The sequence below is a fragment of the Pelodiscus sinensis genome, chromosome 6 (assembly GCF_049634645.1).
Source record: "Pelodiscus sinensis isolate JC-2024 chromosome 6, ASM4963464v1, whole genome shotgun sequence".
In the NCBI taxonomy this organism is placed as follows: domain Eukaryota; kingdom Metazoa; phylum Chordata; order Testudines; family Trionychidae; genus Pelodiscus; species Pelodiscus sinensis.
The window spans coordinates 52,052,528-52,070,006 of NC_134716.1; the positions used below are offsets into that span (position 1 = coordinate 52,052,528).

The window sequence follows — 17,479 nt, forward strand, 5'->3', positions numbered from 1 at the left end:
TTCTGTCTTCTGCCAGCACTGACAATAGCCTGGCTCTTTTCTCTTTGGAACTGCCCCCCTTCAGGTAGTTGAAGGCTGCTATCAAACCCCTCCTCCCTCTTCTCTTCTGAAGACTAAATAAGCCCAGTTTCCTCAGCCTCTTCTCATAAGTCATGTTTCCCAGGCCCCTAATCATTTTTGTTGTCCTTGGCTGGACTCTCTCCAGGTTGTTCACATCCTTTTTGTAGTGAAGAGGTGGACCCAAAACTGGACACAATAGTCCAGGTGTGGCCACACCAGTGCCGAAGAGAGGGGAATAATCACTGCCTGTAGATTGAGGGAAATGCTCTTACTAATGCAGCCCCATATGCAGTTAGCTTTCTTGGCTACAAGAGCACACTGTGGACTCATATCTAGCTTTTTCTACACTATAATCCCCAGGTCTTTTTCTGCAGAACTGCGATTAGTCAGTTGGTCTCCAACCTGTAGCAGTGAATGGGAATCTTCCATCCTAAGTGCTGGACTCTGCACTTCTCCTTTTTGAACCTCAGCAGATTTCTTTTGGCCCAATCCTCCAAAAGAAGAGGTCACTGTGGACTCTATCCCTATGCTCCAGCACAGAGAAGGGCAGTCAAGGCTAGTGAATGGGTTGTTTGATTGGCTCTCCTTCATCTCCAGTGGGCTGCAAGATGGAAATTGGGCATGTACACTAACCATGATCCCAAGAATACGATTAAATATATTGCACTTGATTCTTCTTCTGTATCATCCCTTTCAACATAAAGTGATCTATTATTGATGGGGAAATTAAATTATCAGCAAAAATAACGTAAAGAAGTAGAGGGAGTATGTGGCTCTCACAATGTTGCACCTCACTATTGCCCTTGCATAAATGTGCATCACTACAAATTTTGCTAGGGATTGCTTGACCCTCCCCTCTGCTCCAGGCCCTGCTCCCATTCTGCCTTTCTTTTTTAGCACACTCCAACCCTCCCCATATCCCTGCCCCTCTCTCCCAGCACTTCTGGAGTACTATGAATCGACTGATTCATGTTCCAGCCCCACTCCTCCCCTACCCTCTGAGAGCTTGAATGCCAAGAATAAGCTGAGGAGGAGTAGGTAAGTTTAAGGATGTTAAATAGTAATTTACTAGTCAAGTAATAGATGGAATTTCCATCAACTACTCGACTAGTTGATAGGCACTTCTGCATTTCTCCTTTGAAATGTATAAGAGCCCCCGTATGTAGTCTATAGCAGTGGTCCCCAACCATTTGAGACTGTCAGGCACCAGGGGGCATGGCCGTTTGCCTGCCGGGTGCCAGAGGGCGGGGACACTTGTGCGCGTGGGGGCGGCCCTCCCCATGAGCCGCGCGCGTGGAGGCGGCCCCCCCCTTCCAAGTGCCGCGCGCCCGGGGCACGGGCGGCCAATTTGCTGTGCGCCCGGGGCCAGTGCGCCCCTCCCCCCCCACGGGCCGCACGCCCGGAGCGTGGGCAGCTAATTCGCCACACGCCCGGGGCCGGCACCCCCCCCAAGCGCCGCGTACCCAGAGCCGGCGCTCCCCCCATGCGCCGCACGCCCAGAGTGCAGGCGGCCAATTCGTGGCGTGCTCAGGGCCGGCGCTCACCTTGTGCATGCGCCCAGGGCCGGCTCCAGCACCATGTGCCTGGGGTCAGGCCAGCCCTGAGCACTTGGCAGGTGCACACAAATGCCCCCGCGGGCACTATGGTGCCTGCGGGCACCGTGTTGGGGACCACTGGTCTATAGCATTAACCTATATGCTTTTGCTTATCAGTTAACTGACTACACTATTACATCCCTAGTCTTGAGCCCTAAACCCTGGGCTGCAGAGGCAGATGCCTTATTCATTGTGCCAATGGAGGACCCACTCCACCTTTGGGGGCCCCCTGGTCCTTCCTCCATTCCAAGGGCTGGTGGTGGTGGCTGCCCCTGGGGTAGGGAAATTTGGAGCCCTCAGCCTTGTACTCCTGAGGCAGGTCCTTCTCCATTGCCTCAGTGGAGGAGCTGCCCCACCTCCCCCATTTCCACATTGAATTGCTATATGGGATCATCGCACCACAGAAATGATAATAGGGTAAAGTCCTGGAGTGCACTTCGGGTTGGGGGGGAGGAGTGTCTCCAAAATATCTTAACATGGGGATGGGTTTATGCCTGGCTGGTTTATGTTATCCAGAGAAGGTCTGGAGGATCTGCATGGCACCAAAGCAGGCTGACCCTGATTTTCTGAAAGTGTTTACCAAAAAGGATGGAGAGAGGACCTATATTCTCTTGCCCACAAAAATCTGCTTTCTGGGGGGAAATTAAAGAAGTGGATGGAGCTTGATAAATAATCATTACCCCTTTCAGAATCCACAGGACATACAACCCCATCCATTCTTTACTTAGCACCACCTCAGGTAATAGTTCTAAGGAAGCAGGATGTCTGCTTGGGGAGGGTTGGAGAGGACAAGGAGTGGCATAGGAAACTGCAGGAGGCAGGGAAGTTACTTGTATTAGTTTTTTCCAGCCATTCTCCTGCCCACTACCCCTCCCAGCCTCACAGATGCATAGATCAAGCCATTATTTTGCAACATGCTGATTTTTTCCTCCTCCCTTTGCAGGTTGACCTGCTGCAGAGACAGCATCTGCAGCCAAATTCTAGTTTTTCCCCTCTCTCTAAATGCATGGGTAATTTCAGCAGGGCTAATAAGTCTTTGATATACACAAAATGGTGCACATAGATGCATTTTCTGAGACTTAAGTGAATCTATTAGAAGATGCTGGTTTAAGAGGATAACTAAAGAAATTTCACAGTGATCATATCCTAAGATCTAATGGAACTTAGCAGCTTTTGCACAATTTGACCCAAGTCCCTTTTTCACATTTATAAAAGGAGAATGAACCTCAAGTAATAACCTAGATTTCCTGCATGTATCTATATAGCAAGGGTGGGGAACCTAAGGACTGTGGGACTAGATACAGCACCCAGCTTGCCTGGATCCAGCCTCTGAGGCTCAGGCTTCCTTCCACCTCCAGCATTGGGGAGCCCGGCCCCCCATGCCATCTCACCACAAGGCTAGAGTACACAAAATCTACTAGCTTCTCACTTATGTGCGGCTCCTGACTGATTTTTCTGTGAGTCTGCAGCCCCCGACCCTAAAAAGGTTCCCCATCTCTGGTATAGAGAATAATGTTGGGGTTACTGTGAAACTTTTTTTTAGGAGAATGAGATTGGAGAACTATTTCTAAAATGTATAGTGCAGTAAAAAGAAAATAATTCAGTGACTATGCAACAGTGCCTGTGAAGCTCAGAAAGCCTGGGTTCAATGTGACCCTGTTAAGGTCACTAATATTTTGTTTTCCTGGGAGTGAGAAGGTAGCTTTTGTAAATATGATTTGTGATTTCATAACCTTACATTAACCAGAATTGTTTGATTTATCTTTTTAAAAGCTTGTCGAATGTAAAAGCTTGTCAAATGTAAATGTAAGTGAAGTGTTTAAACAGTGTGAATTGGAGAGCATTTTCTGTGACACTTCATGCTGTTTCTTTCACCCTCACGTGAGAGGGGGCCTTGAATGGGAAATGTTCTAAAGCCTTTCAGAGTTGCCAGCTGCATCTCTCTTCAGCTAATCTTCATAATGGTCTCCTCTGAGAGTGATTTGTTTTTTTTCATAAGCATCTGATACTGGCCAGGCTAGTGAGACTACCAGTCGGAATTCCTAAACAACAGATGTTCGGCAGAACTAGTATCGGGATAGCTCTGAGGCAGCACAAAGGAGCCAGGATCTGACTATAGTTGGCCAGGTACAGAATTCCCCAGACTGGGAGAGAGACCTCTGCTAGTGTAAAGCCAGCAGAAACAGCTGCTGCGCCAGCTACCCCTTGCCAAAGTAAGGGGTATAGTGAGGGTGAGAAGTGGAAAAGAGGCTAGACAAACCTAGTCCTTGGCTAGTCCCATAGAAATCCTTTGCCAGCAGCATAAATAAGAGCAGGCTCTAGCTTGCTCTGAATCACTGCATGTGTAGGACTGACACAGACTGGGCATAATTAGCTCTCTGACAGCTTCTCAGTCCTGTACAAGGCAGAGCATAGACACTCTAGACAATCTGCCCCAGAATGTTTATTTTTGGGCAGAAGTCCAATGAACACTGTCATGTTAAAATTCATATTCAACATCCTTGCTATCACAATCTCATTCCTTACATTTCATTCTAATATTAATAGAATGTATATATTTTTAAATCTGACTTTTTCCATTTAGTTATGTTGGCCTCTCCTTCAGCATAGATAATAAGTAAACTTTTTGCAGTTTAATTGTTTATTCTGTTTCTAGAAAGTTTTATATCCTGGTTCTCATGGCCTAACACAATGCTACAATATGTGGCTTGGAAGATTGGAAGAGAATGTTTAAAAAGCACAGACAACTGTTTTCATTTTAATTAAACAGGAAATTAAAATTGAGTTATTCTACTTCATTTTGTTTAAAAAATGGTGGCCCTCTTTTCCCACATCTAAATGTTGTCCCTAATTTACCTAACATTATCCAGTGATTAATAACTGAAGACTTAAAAAACATCCCATATAGCTTTGAGGCATCCCACTTTCTCTGCCACCATGCATGCTCATTACAGGCACCTCCTCCTTTGGCAGATGGGAGGAACTGTAATTTTAGTTTCCCCCTCATATTGCCATATGCATCAACCCTAACTGAATATAGGGACCTGCCAGCATGACTGCATATTTTTAAAACATAGAATCCTCTTAAATGTGTACTATCTCTTTTTGCATTAGTAACTATTTATGAAAACATATAGCATAACTGATTTTGAATAGCTTTCCAGAAAATCTAAGTTTGGGTGGAACTCTGTGTAAAAATTATAGAAGACCGATTTAGAATGTACATCTCGTTTTTACTGGGAAGCTCTTTTTGTTCCGTTATTAGTGCACCTTCCTGTGTGGAAGCAAATGGTAGGGGAGTATTTTTAGCTACTTTTGTCTGGAGAGGAAAGGGAAAAGGAAAGATGCTTAATTTTTATATTCCTTTTTTTTCTTTAAAGAAAAAGGCTTTTTTAATCTCCCAGAATATTCTGTTTAATTCCTTTGCCAATAAATAGAAACCAGTGCCAACAAAAACACTGCAGGATAAAATACAAAGTAAATTCCTTTTGGTGTGTGTTGCAGAGAGAGAGAGGTAGCAAGCACACTCACAAGATTACATAGACTGATTATACACTGTTATTTTGAGAGCATATATAAATAAGTTAATGCATGGAGAGTGCTTTCAGGGAATAAAGTACTACATAAATGCCATGTTTTATTTATTTATTGAGTGCTAACAGTGGGCTCAGCAGTGGACAAAACATTAGAAGGACTGGCCCTAGTTCCAAGAGTTTATAATCTACTCCTGATCCTGGACAAATAATATAGGGAGGAAAGGACTGTCTGCTACATCCACACCCAAATTCCCACTGTATCTCAGTGCACACAAACTGCAGTAGTGAACCCCATATGATGCAGATGCATGAGTCACTATTGACAGACTTTATGGGGCAATGTGTTTGGGGTTTGTCAGATGAGACAAATGGTTGGGATAGGAAATCATTTTAATATGAAATGGTTATGTAGATTGAGAGTCAGAAAAGAGCTTACGTAAAATACATTGACAATATCAAGCTATATTAGTATGCATTGATAGGGTTTCCAGGTGTCTGGTATTCACCTGGACAGTCTGGTATTTTTGCCTCCTGTTCGGTAAAATAAATTCAGAAAATACCGGACACCTAAGATGCTCTGATTTCTCTCCCCCGCCATGCCCCCGGCCAAGAGGCAGAAATTCCGGGCACCTGCCAACCCTACAAACACTCAGCGCTCAGTCTCCCCCCTCACGAGCCTGCCCCCCCTTTTTTTGCTCAACAAGTTTGGTCTCTCTCCCCCCCCCCCACCCTCTTTTTTTTTTCTTCAACAGAATTTTTTCATGGTGTTTTTTTTGGGAGGAGGGGAGGAGAAGGGTGTTCGGTATTTTTGTTTCAACCATCTGGCATTGAAATGGTGGTATGATTAGGGTAAAGAGAACCGTGTTAGATACTACATTCATGTGGCTTTCAAAAAAGTCTTGTGTTTTTTTTAATTGACCAGGTCATGTTTAATAGGCTTCTAAAAAGCATTTGATGCTAATGTGAAATTGTTAGTCATTATTGTCAAACTTGCCTGTTTAAAAAAGATTACTATCACCTCCCTCCTCAAAAACCACAGATACTAAACACAGTAAATGTGGTGTGGTGGCAAATATTTTTCATTTGCCTTCTGATTACTGAAACTTGAGGTTTCACATTTTGAAGCTTCTCCCTTCAACCATGAGGACTGGAAACTTTTTTTAAAAGTGAAAACCAATTCTGATATAATCACAATTCCAGGAGCTGGGGCTTTAATAAGAGCCCCAAATATCACACGACTCAATAAAATGATGAGTTAGAAACAATGCACGGAATTATATATTTATTTTTATTCATTAAATTATATCAAAGATTGGGACTGTATTTCTCCAGTTATATGTTGTCTGATAAATGGATTTTTATTTTTTTAAGTTTTTTCAAGTCACTGGCCAGCTCAAGCCTTTTTGCCTTACAGATTTTGTTTTAATTAACCTCCATTGCTAGCTAGCACCACCACTTTAAAGCAGAGCGGCTGCTAATCTATCTTTAAAGCACTGTATTGATTAAACCTTATCTGAGCAGCATTAGATGACCAAGGCTGCAATCTTGCACAGGCTCCCAAATGTTCTCAACTCTGTACACTGAGAATAGACCAGGGTTACTGGAAGTTTGGCACATGAGGTACGCAGCCTTTGCAAAATCAGGGTCTACGTGCGGGCAACCTCTCTCACAAATGCAGGTCGGGAGCTACTTGCTGAAGTAATTTGAGTTTTACTAGTGCACTGCCGATATGAATGGAGAATGAAGCCCGTAATTTTATAAAATTCGGTGTTTGCAGGATTGGGGACTTAGGGTGTAAAATGGAGGCAGCAGTCCATTTGTTAGCCTAGTGGTAATAATGGTGACTTTTAAAAACAAAACACTCCTATTTCCTTAGGTAGAGAAGGATTTAGTTGTAACTGGGATTTGTCTCTGACCACTATCCCCTAAGTTTTTTTTCCTGCAGCTAATGTAAACTAAGGGTATGTTAATGTAAACAACAGGGTTTTTTCCGAAAAAACTTCTCTTGCGTCTAGAGTGTTGCCACATTCTTTTGAAAGTAAATTGAAAGAACATGGCAGTTTTTTCAACCGCAGAAAACCTTGTTTTACAAGGAAGAATGCCTTTTTTTCAAAGTGCTCTTTCGAAAAAAGGCGCTATGTAGTGCAAACTGTGCTTTTTTGGAAAAGAGCATCCAGACTGCCCAGGGTGCTCTCTTTCAAAAAAAAGGGGGTTACTTTTTCAAAAGTACTGGTTGTAGTCTAGATGCTCTTTTTCGAAAGAGGCTTGCAGTGTAGACGTAGCTTAAGGGTATGACTTCTCACACATTAATGCACTGTGTGGGCAAGGTGGGACTCTCCTACACACGATGTACTAATCTTCCCTGCACCGGACTGTAGCGCATCCATATGTATGTGGTGGACTGGTGTATTGTAGGTTATGTGCTGTCTTGCCGTGCATTACTAAGCTGGATCCACAACCTGTCGATTTACAATTTGAATCTTTCCATATAGACACCAACAGGTTTTGAATCTGGTCCTAACTGACCTATTCTCTTTAAAACTAACACACCAGCCTTGCAGCAAAATAGTGTTCAAGGCAAAGCATTTAGCCATAAAACAAGGTGTTGAAATACATTTTTGTTTCCTTTCTTGGTAGCTGGTTGCCTTTGGTTTTTGTTTTGTTTTTGTTTTTAAGCTGCTCCAAAGAGCACTTGTTTAGCTTCTCCCTTCAGCCTATAAATGTGAAAGACAGTCTGAGGTCAGCTGCACAGAACAAGGGTAAAACACACTATATGGAAAAAGTTTTGCACAGGGTGAGACTGTGCCGTTCCTTTTCAGATCTGAAGTGCAAGCGAAGGATTTCTTATCCAGATAAAGCTAGAGTCCTTGAAAAACACGCCTCCTTGTGACCCTGGTAAGCCCTTTGGAGGCTGTGGAGAAGAGAGTCCTTTTCCTTTTCCCATATCCCATACTCACCTCAACTTCTGTGCTGTTACCATTAGAGGAGATGTAAAGATATCTCGAAACAGAGATATTGGCATTGGGAAAGGTTCTGAAAAGGGCAACAAAAATTATTAGGAGTTTGGGACGGGTCCCATATGAAGAGAGATTAAAAAGACTTGTACTTTTTAGTTTAGAAAAGAGGAGATTAAGAGGGGGGTATATGAGAGGTCTATAAAATCATGACCGGTGTGGAAAAAGTGAATAAGGAAAAGTTATTTACACTTATTCCCACAATTCAAGAACTAGGGGTCACCAAATGAAATTAATAGGCAGCAGGTTTAAAAGAAGAGGATGTTTGTCTTCACTCAGCGCACAGACAACCTCTGGAACTCCTTGCTCAGAGGATGTGGTGAAGGCTAGGATTTTAACAGAGTTCAAAAAAGAGGTAGGTAGATTCATAGGGTGCACGGGAATGGTGTCCCTAGCCTCTGTTTATCTGGATATGGGTGACAGGAGAGGGATCACATGAGGATTACCCTGTTGTGTTACCTCCCTCTGGAGCATCTGGGATTGGCCACTGTCGGCAAACAGGATACTGAGCTAGATGGACCGTTGGTCTGTCTCAGTGTGGCCGTTCTTATGCTCTTCTGATCTATTGTGACTAGACAGCTACTATTGTGAGTCACAAGAGAGCATTTCATCAGAAACAGAGGGTTTATCAAAACACTTGCAGCTTCCATTTAAAAGGATGTGCAATAGCAATAATAAATAACTGTACAATTGAGTTGTTCTTATCCAGACAAGAATGTTACTAAATTGAGTTCTTGGAGATTTTACATTACCAAAAGTGATGCATGGAGGTTTGCAGTATGACTCCTATTGAAGTGAATTGAGATGTAGGTAAATCTCTTCTTAGCGCCTTAGGCCTAAAGTTAACCAGGCATGTCTAATGTTTGGTTCTTAAGTCCACTTTTTTTGCATCTCTGTAAGTGACCTGATTTTAAGGAATTGAAAAAACAAGAATTGTCCTGTTGCTTTTAAAGTTTTTTTTTTAAAGTTGCAGACTTACATGGCTATGCCTTTGAGACTAATTTAAAGGGATGAAGAGCACCTTTAGCTCCCAGTTACTTCACTGTATACCAGCCTGTCTGAAAACTGCCCATGTGTGTCCAGGGTCCTACATGCGGATTTAATTTCCAGAGTTTAGGCACTCAGGTTTGGAAATTTTGTCCTTAAAATATGCTCTTGAATAACTGAGTATGTAGGTAGCACATTTCTGAATGACCTATTTCTTCTCAACAGTAGAACCTCACCTCGCGCCTTGGGAAGGCACTGCTTCCACTTCAGCCTCAGGCAAAGTTAAGAAGCTATATTTATTTATGAAACTTTACTAGGCTGAGAAGTGACACTTCCCAATTCATAGAGACCTAATCAAAAGCAAAGTGAACCATCCTCTCCAGGTTGCCAGCTTCACAATATTTTTGTCAGTGCTACAGTTCTGGAACATTAAAATTGGCCTTTACTCTTGTGTGAAGCTGCTAGGTTTCTGCCGGGGTCTCTACTGGAGACAGCTGCAAGATTTGGGCTGCAATTCTTGCTTCCCCAGCAGAGGCCATTGCTCCATTTGCTGCATCCTGTTTGTGCTGAGCATGGGATCAACTAGCAGCTTACAAATCAGGCTATTTATTTAACTAGCCTGGATGGTAATTCAGCCATCCCTGCTGAAATACCTAGGCACATCAAAGTGAATTGAAATACAGCACACCTGGGGGGCGAGGGGAAGAGGGCGGAACAGGGAGGGTGCTTTCAGTTCAGTCATTGGCACAGCTCCCTGATGTAGCCAATGGTATTCACAATAGTGGAGTTCTGCTTGCTTTAGCTGGGGGTAAGTTCTACCATTGTAAATAGCAAGCTTGCCCTGATTTCAGCCTGCTGTAAATGGGCAAGTCCCCAGAAGCGATGAGGCCTTGGCCTTCAATTCTGAATGTCCTTACTTTTGTCAGTTTTAAGGTCAATCATCGTACAAGCTTGTTTAAATTATTTTGAGCAATAAACAATAAAAAGGCGCTGGGGAAACAATTGGAAGAAGAGTGTTGTCAGTTCCATCAATACAATGTCATTAAACTATTATTTTTCCCTTTCTTGGAAGTTACCTAAGGCTTTGTCTACCTCTTAAACCATTACAGCAGCACAGTGATGGGAAGGGTTCTCCATCACTGTAGTAAATGCACCTCCCTGAGAGGTGGTTGCTAGGTTGACAGAATAATTTTTCCATCAGCCTAGTGCTGTCTGCACAGGGACTAAGATCAGCTTAATTACATTACTCAGGAGTGTGGATTTTTCATACCGCTGAGTGATGTAGCTGGGTAAGTCTAATTTTGTTGTATAGATTGGCCCTAGGAGCCAGATGCGCCACTTTTTTCAAATGGCATCTAGACCCAAAATATAAAACTTGCAGGTATCAGATCGGGAGTTACAAGTCTGTTGGCCTTACATTTACAAGTGTTTGTTGGGTATGCAAATTAATCTTCTGATTTCGGTGGAACTGAATAACATATTATGTGTACAGTAGGCAGGTGCAAATGAAATGGCTTCTTTGAAGATTTGGGTTACAATGACAGTGTATTGCTGGGAACTTAGAGTGTAACTTGGAAGCACTTGCTATTTTGTTTTCACGGGGTGTGATTGAGTTACACACATGGAACACAGATTTGAACAACCCAGACACCAGAAATACCATCCACAGTGACACAAGGTATCTGCAATTCCTGCTTCACAAAGGAGTCTGGAGACAGGTGGCACAGATCAGGAAGTGTTTGGACGGGCCTGGGAAAATCTAGTCAGAACACCCAGAGGATGTGCTGAGTCATAGCTTCTTCCTCCTATTTATCCAGTAATCCAGAAACTCTTTTGAAAAAAACAAGACAGAAATCTTCTGACTTTCTTGTTAAGAGGGCTAACAAAAACATAGCACTCCTCCTTTATACATATAAAGAAAGCAAAGCGCAACCACTGTTTTCCTCCATCCCCCTTTCAAGGTCAGCCTTAAGTTAATTTTATTTAATTTCTGTTAACAGAAAGAAGCCTTGTAAGTAAAACTTAAGGCCCACAATCATTAAGATGATGTATGTGTCCTGCCACATAGAGTTGAAAATTCTATTGACTTAGCCTGCTCAAGCTACCTGCATTCTACACAAAGAGTTGGGCATCTATGAAAAGGATACCCAGAGGTGAGCAAACTGAGCAGGGAACTGCCCCAGCAAACCAGGAGGCCAAATGCAATGGTTTTGGCCTAGATTCAAAGGTACTTGCATGCTTAATTGCCAGAGATCTGAACCTTAGGCACCAACTGATGGGTGAGAGAGAGGCCCCTCCCTCTGCTCAGAGTTCTTAGCCATCAATCCTCCTCTTGGCATTCGGGCTGCGCTGCCTTTAGGCACATTTCTCCTGAAAACTAGAGAAATAGACCACCTCAGCCCAGAATACCCAATAACCCAGTGGTTAGGGCACTTGTCTGGGATGTACGAGACCAAGATTCAAATCCCTTCTCTTCTCTACTTGAGCCCAGATCTAACTACGGGTTATTCTTGAGTGGTGCAGGGGGGTTCCCAATCTTCCTGGTGGTTGCTGTTCCCCATTGTATACAATTAAATATTCATTGTGCCAGAGACAGTGGTGGGGAGGGAGGGGCTTCAGCCTAGTATCTAGGTAGGAGACTTGGGTTCAATTCAAATTTGAGTCTCCAATTCCAAGGGGAATTCTCTAACCACTGGGCTTTAGGGTTATTGGGAACACACACAAACTTGTTCCCGATGCTATAAGCACTCTCAAAACATGATCATCAGGCCCCACTGATGAGATGCGTAGGCACACACAGTTTGAGAAACTTACTATGGCAGCTCCACAGCTTTGGTGCCCAGCTGCTGGTTGGCTGTAGAGCATTATCATGCATGCCCACTGGTAAAAATTAAAGTGCAAAGAAGACTTAGGCACTTGTAGGGTTAGGTAGCAGCTGAGCTGTGGTATTGAAAGTGTAAGTGGGGCCTTGGTATTGAACTTCCAAGCCTAAGTGACTTTGTAAATGTGGCCCAAAGTTTGGCTAGTGTAAGTATTCATTTGGCAAACTTCATGAACTTTTTTTTACTAATGAAAAGTGTATTAATATATTTACATTTATACTTGATTTATATGTACATTTGTATTTATTCAATTTGAACTTTTCTATTTATACAGTTCTACTGTGCCAAGGAAAAAAAGGTGTCACCCTCAATTTAAAATGGTTTGAAATTCAGGGCATCTAAATAGAAGCACTGATTTATGGATGGGTAGTGATGTTTTGAAAACACATAACAAATAAAGGAACATTCAGGGATCTGTCCCGGGTCTGGTTCTATTCAATATTCGTAAATGGTTTGGATAATACAGGTGGTGCTTTCCTGGTCCTGCACCCTCAGAACCTGGGTGGTCCCAAACCACAGAGTTTGCCGGACCAGAGGAATTGAAGGCTCCACTTCCAGCTGCCATTCCTGTTCCCTGCCACCAGCCCCACTTCTCCCAGCCTTGCCAGTGCTGGGCTTCCCATTATGCCCAGACACCAGTCCAGGCTGCTCTTCCAGCTGCCAGCCCCACTCCCTCTGGTTCAGCCAGGGCTGCACTCCCTGCTCTGCCAGACCCCTGTGCTCCCAGCCTGCCCCAGCCAGGGCCACACTCGGGGGTGCTGATCCTGGTACTCAGGCCTCAGTGGAGCTGTGCTCCCTTCTGCGCCAGATCCAGTCGGGGCTGTGCTCTGCCCCACACTGGCCCCACTGCCACCAGAGCATGTGCTCAGTCGTCTGATTTCTGACTTGCTTGTCCATAACGGTCTGCTTTTTTCTTTTTTTTTTTCTTTTCTCCCCTTGGACTGACTTGTTAGTGACACAATTCCTTCACCAGATCCTTGCGTGTCCTTGGCTTTTTTTTTTCCCTCAGTTGATGCAGTTTGTCTGCTAGGGAACATGGCTGACTTCTCAAGGGCTGTTCTGCAGAAGTAACTGTTAATAGCTACTTTTCATGATAAAGATTGTTACATATTCACTAACATCCATGTCCCTGAAGAAAACTTCCCATTTTTGGATTATCCTGGAGGGGGAAACAGATTGCTGCGGACGCTGTGACTGTGGTGAGTTTTAAAAGTGGGGGAGAAAGTGGAGTGAAGGAGAGATGGGCTATGATTCCCCAAGAAAGTACAGACCGCAGTTGTGCAGCTTTTCACAAGGAAACAGTTTTTGATAATCCTACACTTGTCCACAGGCTGCAATCACTCTTGCTGACATATCCCTGCTGAAGGTTAACAAGCAAATGCAGGCTGAGCGATAGGGGCTCCCTGGTCCTTATGCAGCCAAACTGTGTGCTGCCTTGGTTTGGGCAGCACACATTGAGAACTGGTTCGGGAAACTGTCGTACCAAGGTGTGCGTGTGTGTGTGGGAGGGGGAAACGACAGTCCTCGATGGAATCTCCATGAGAAAACTAATAAGTACATCGGGTGAATCTTCAACACCGTTTCCCAGGAACATTCTATTGCTTTCTGTGCATGTGTCAATGCTGCATTTGGCCATAACGCAGAGCCAGGGAGTGCTAGTCAGCTCAGAGGAATACAGCTTCTGGTTGTCCCGTATTGCTGCTTCCCCTCCCCAACTGCGTAATGCAACTTAGCATCCAGAATGGCCACTTCCCGCTCAGCCCCCAACCCCGACCATCTGCGCAGCAACTATTCACCGGGGCACCACCTCCACCCTACCCCACATGGCTGCTGCCCACTCAGCCCCCAACCCCTGCACAGCAACTTACTCTGTGTTCCTTCCATTGCTTCAACACCCTGCATCTCTTCCATGTAGACTTGCTGAGCATCCTCGCAAACATCAGAGGAGTAGCCATGTTAGTCTGGATCTGCAAAAGCAACGAGGAGTCCTGTGGCACCTTATAGACTAACAGATTTATTGGAGCATAAGCTTTTGTGGGCAATGACCCACTTCGACAGATGCATGTAGTGGAAATTCTAGGGACAGGTATAAATATACAGGCATAAGAAAACAGTACCAATCAAGAGTAAGGCTGGAGATAACGAGGTCAATTCAGTCAGGGAGGATGAGACCCACTTCTAGCAGCTGATGTAGAGGTGTGAACACCAAGCCTACATCTACACTGGCCCCTTCTTCGGAATAGCCATGCTAATTTAGAACTTTGGAATAGGGGATTATCCCCCGTGGGATTTAAATAAACATGGCCACCGCTTTTTTTCCAGCTTGGGGAAAAGCCGGAGAAGAGCGTCCAGACTGGCACGATCCTCCAGAATAAAGCCCTATTCCGGAGGATCTCTTATTCCTACTTCAAGCAGCCCTTCAAGTAGGAATAAGAGGTCCTCCGGAATAGGGCTTTATTCCAGAGGATCGCGCCAGTCTGGACGTTCTTTTCCGGCTTTTCTCCAAGCCGGAAAAAAAGTGGCGGCCATGTTTATTTAAATCCTGCGGGGGATATTTAAATCCCCCGCGCATTTCCCTATTCCAAAGTTCTAAATTAGCATGGCTATTCCGAAGAAGGGGCCAGTGTAGACACAGCCCAAGAGAGGAACTTGAGAACAATTCCTTGCTGCCAGGAGCACAAGTTATCACTGAATTGACCCTCACCTCCTGGCCCTCTTCAGTCTCTTCATCAACGTGTGCCAAGTATTTCTGGCTTTTTTGAGAACTGTCCACAATGTCCTGGGATTTGGTCATGGGGTCCCCACTCAGGATTCTGTCCAGTTCTTTATAAAACGATCATGTTTTGGGTGCAGCACCAGATGGGATATTTGCCTCCTTTACCCTCAGGTACACCTGCTGGAGTTCCTTGATCTTGGCTCTGCCTTGCAGGGTTTCTCACTCATATTGCTTCTCACACAGGGCTCACCCCTCTTTCCTTGAGAAGATGCTATGAAATGACCACACAATGTGCTGCAGACACAGGAAATGCATTTAAAGTTTCCAGGGTTTGTGGGCGGGGGGGGGGGGGGGGGGGCATCTGTTTACCTAGGACAGCAGAGTTCAAGGTGATGTCCAGAGTGACTAAACAGAACATTGTGGGATGCATGCTGGAATCCAGTAAATTTGACAAAGAACCTACTTAGTACACACTGTATGATTGTCAACAGCGTAGAGTCAAAAGTCCCTCACAGGGCTGGAAGTTTTTTGTCATAAAAAAAGGCTGTATATCGCAACATTTGTTGCATTTTAATGTGAATTCACTGAGGTTTTTGTCATGAAATGCTGTTTTGGCAACAAAACGTGCCAGTGTAGACAAGCCCTAAGTTCTGTCTCAGTTCAGGGGTTGGACTAGATGACCTGTTGATTATTCCTTCCAGTCGTGCATTTCTGTGATTCACACTGAATTGCTTTGTGCCATTGTCTAGTGGTAGTGATGCTCAGTTCTCTGTGAAATGGGTGTTTATAAAACCGCAGTTAATATACAGTTTATAGCACAGCAGTATTAAAGCCCTGCAGCTCCGAATTGTGATCTACAGTATTCAAAACTAGTAAGATGCAGGCTAAAATAAAATCTGCCTGAATTGCTCAACAATATCAATGAAATCAGCATTGTGCTGCTATATATTATAAAACTTTTCAGAGAAATCTTGCAGGCATTACATAGCATGTCTTGCCCAAGTGGTAAATAAGCATATCATCTTCCTGTCTCAACATTCTCAACTTGTATCCCATAACTTTGCAAAGTTGTTTTTCTTCAACACTGAATGCTGCTATACCATATAAGTTTTTAACAGGATTTTTCTTTTAAGCCAGAATGCTAATATAATTAAAAACTTTCAGAGGGGTAGCCAAGTTAGTCTGTAAGAAGAACTTAAAAACAACAACTAGTCTGGTAGTCTGGCACAGCCCACGAAAGCTCATGATACCGTCTATACGTTTCATTAGTCTTTAAAGTGCTACCAGACTATTTGTTGTAATGAAAAATGTTATTCTAAAATTGATTTTTCAAATATTCTTATACTCCCAGTTAATCCCCTGCTGGTGTTCATTGTGAAAAATATTGCATAATGTTTTGCACTTTTTAAAATTCACTGTCCAACTTGTGTTTTGTGCCCTTCTCCTCTGGTGGATTTTTAGAGGATACCAGTAGAGCTGTCAGCTAAGGGAGTTGTATCTTGAATCCAAGTAGTAGAAGCTTGTGCTTTTTAACTGTAGATGGCTCCCAGGGTTGGTCTTTGGTGACTGACTATGATGGAGGTTATTACGCTTATTATCCCTTTAATCAGAAGTTCTGAATGTGCTTTGGTGTAGGCAGACCCTATAGTTAAGAAACAGACAAGTTAAAATGGAAAGTATAGAAATGTTGAGAAGCCTTATAATTTTGTCTTCTGGGATATCCATCTGAGGGATGGGGGGGGGGGGGGGGGGGAGTGAGAGAGGACCAGGAAACTGGGACAAAGAGTCCGTAGCAGTTTTGGGGGGTTGAAATCAGATGAGGAACTGAGGTGGGTTTTAGAGGAACTTCTGTGTTTCATCCAAGAGCAAAGGGATCTTCAGTGAAAATAGGAAAGGAAATCCAAAGCCAGAAAAAGGAAATACTTTCCCCCACACAAACACTGTGTATAATTAGACTGTGAAACTCATTGCCCCAGGGAGTCACTGGAGCCAGTAACATGCAAGAGGATTGAACATTTCTATGAATAGAGTATCCAGGGTTATCAGTGATGAATTTTTTTTGGAAAATCCTCATACTTCAAGGGTTTATGCTAGTTTCTAATCTGATATGTTGATCCTACAATATGTGGCAATATTGCCTTCCTGAAAGCTAAGGTAGGTAAGATATAGGTAAGATATCTGCCTTAATCTCCTCGCTCTGGTAAACTTATTGTCTCCCTACAGTGGTCCTCCAGCACTGCTGGATCAGTAACATGACTAAGCCCTCCAGGCATATCACACAAGTCTACACCTTCAAAAATTAATAGAACAAGTCTAATAGAAACAAAGCCCTTTCCCGGCTGTTCAGACTAGCAAGATCTTCCATTGTTTGCTCAGAGTGCATCCTCCCAGGGCTACCTAACATCTTTACCCTCTGGGCAGTAGTTCCTGTTCTTGCTCCCTTCTAAGTTCAGCAGTTCACTTTCTCTGGTGGCATGAAGCCATCGAAGGGGCTTTTCCTCCCACCCTCACTGAAGTCTGAGCTTCAACTCTCTCTAAGCACTTGCAAATATCAATTCCTTTCAACACTGCTTACAGCAATACTCTTCCCCTGAGGCTTCCCACTTAGCCTTGTGTCTGGGCTCAGGGCTCCCAGACCCTCCTTTCAAGCTCACTGTGGAGAACCACTCTCCCATAGCCCTTATCACTC

The 17,479-nt window shown here is 43.9% G+C and overlaps 1 protein-coding gene and 1 long non-coding RNA gene across 5 annotated transcripts in view; one reads left to right on the forward strand and one right to left on the reverse strand.

Annotated features, from left to right (window-relative positions):
* Nucleotides 1-17,479, forward strand: part of MARCHF3 (membrane associated ring-CH-type finger 3) — a 135,467-nt gene that overhangs the window by 73,551 nt on the left and 44,437 nt on the right. The window lies entirely within an intron of this gene.
* The window catches only part of LOC112546944 (uncharacterized), an 87,672-nt gene that overhangs the window by 26,197 nt on the left and 43,996 nt on the right, over nt 1-17,479 (reverse strand). For both annotated transcript variants that reach the window (XR_003090674.2, XR_003090673.2), the window contains exon 2: nt 13,943-14,041. This is a non-coding gene — a long non-coding RNA (uncharacterized LOC112546944). The remainder of the gene's footprint in view (nt 1-13,942; nt 14,042-17,479) is intronic.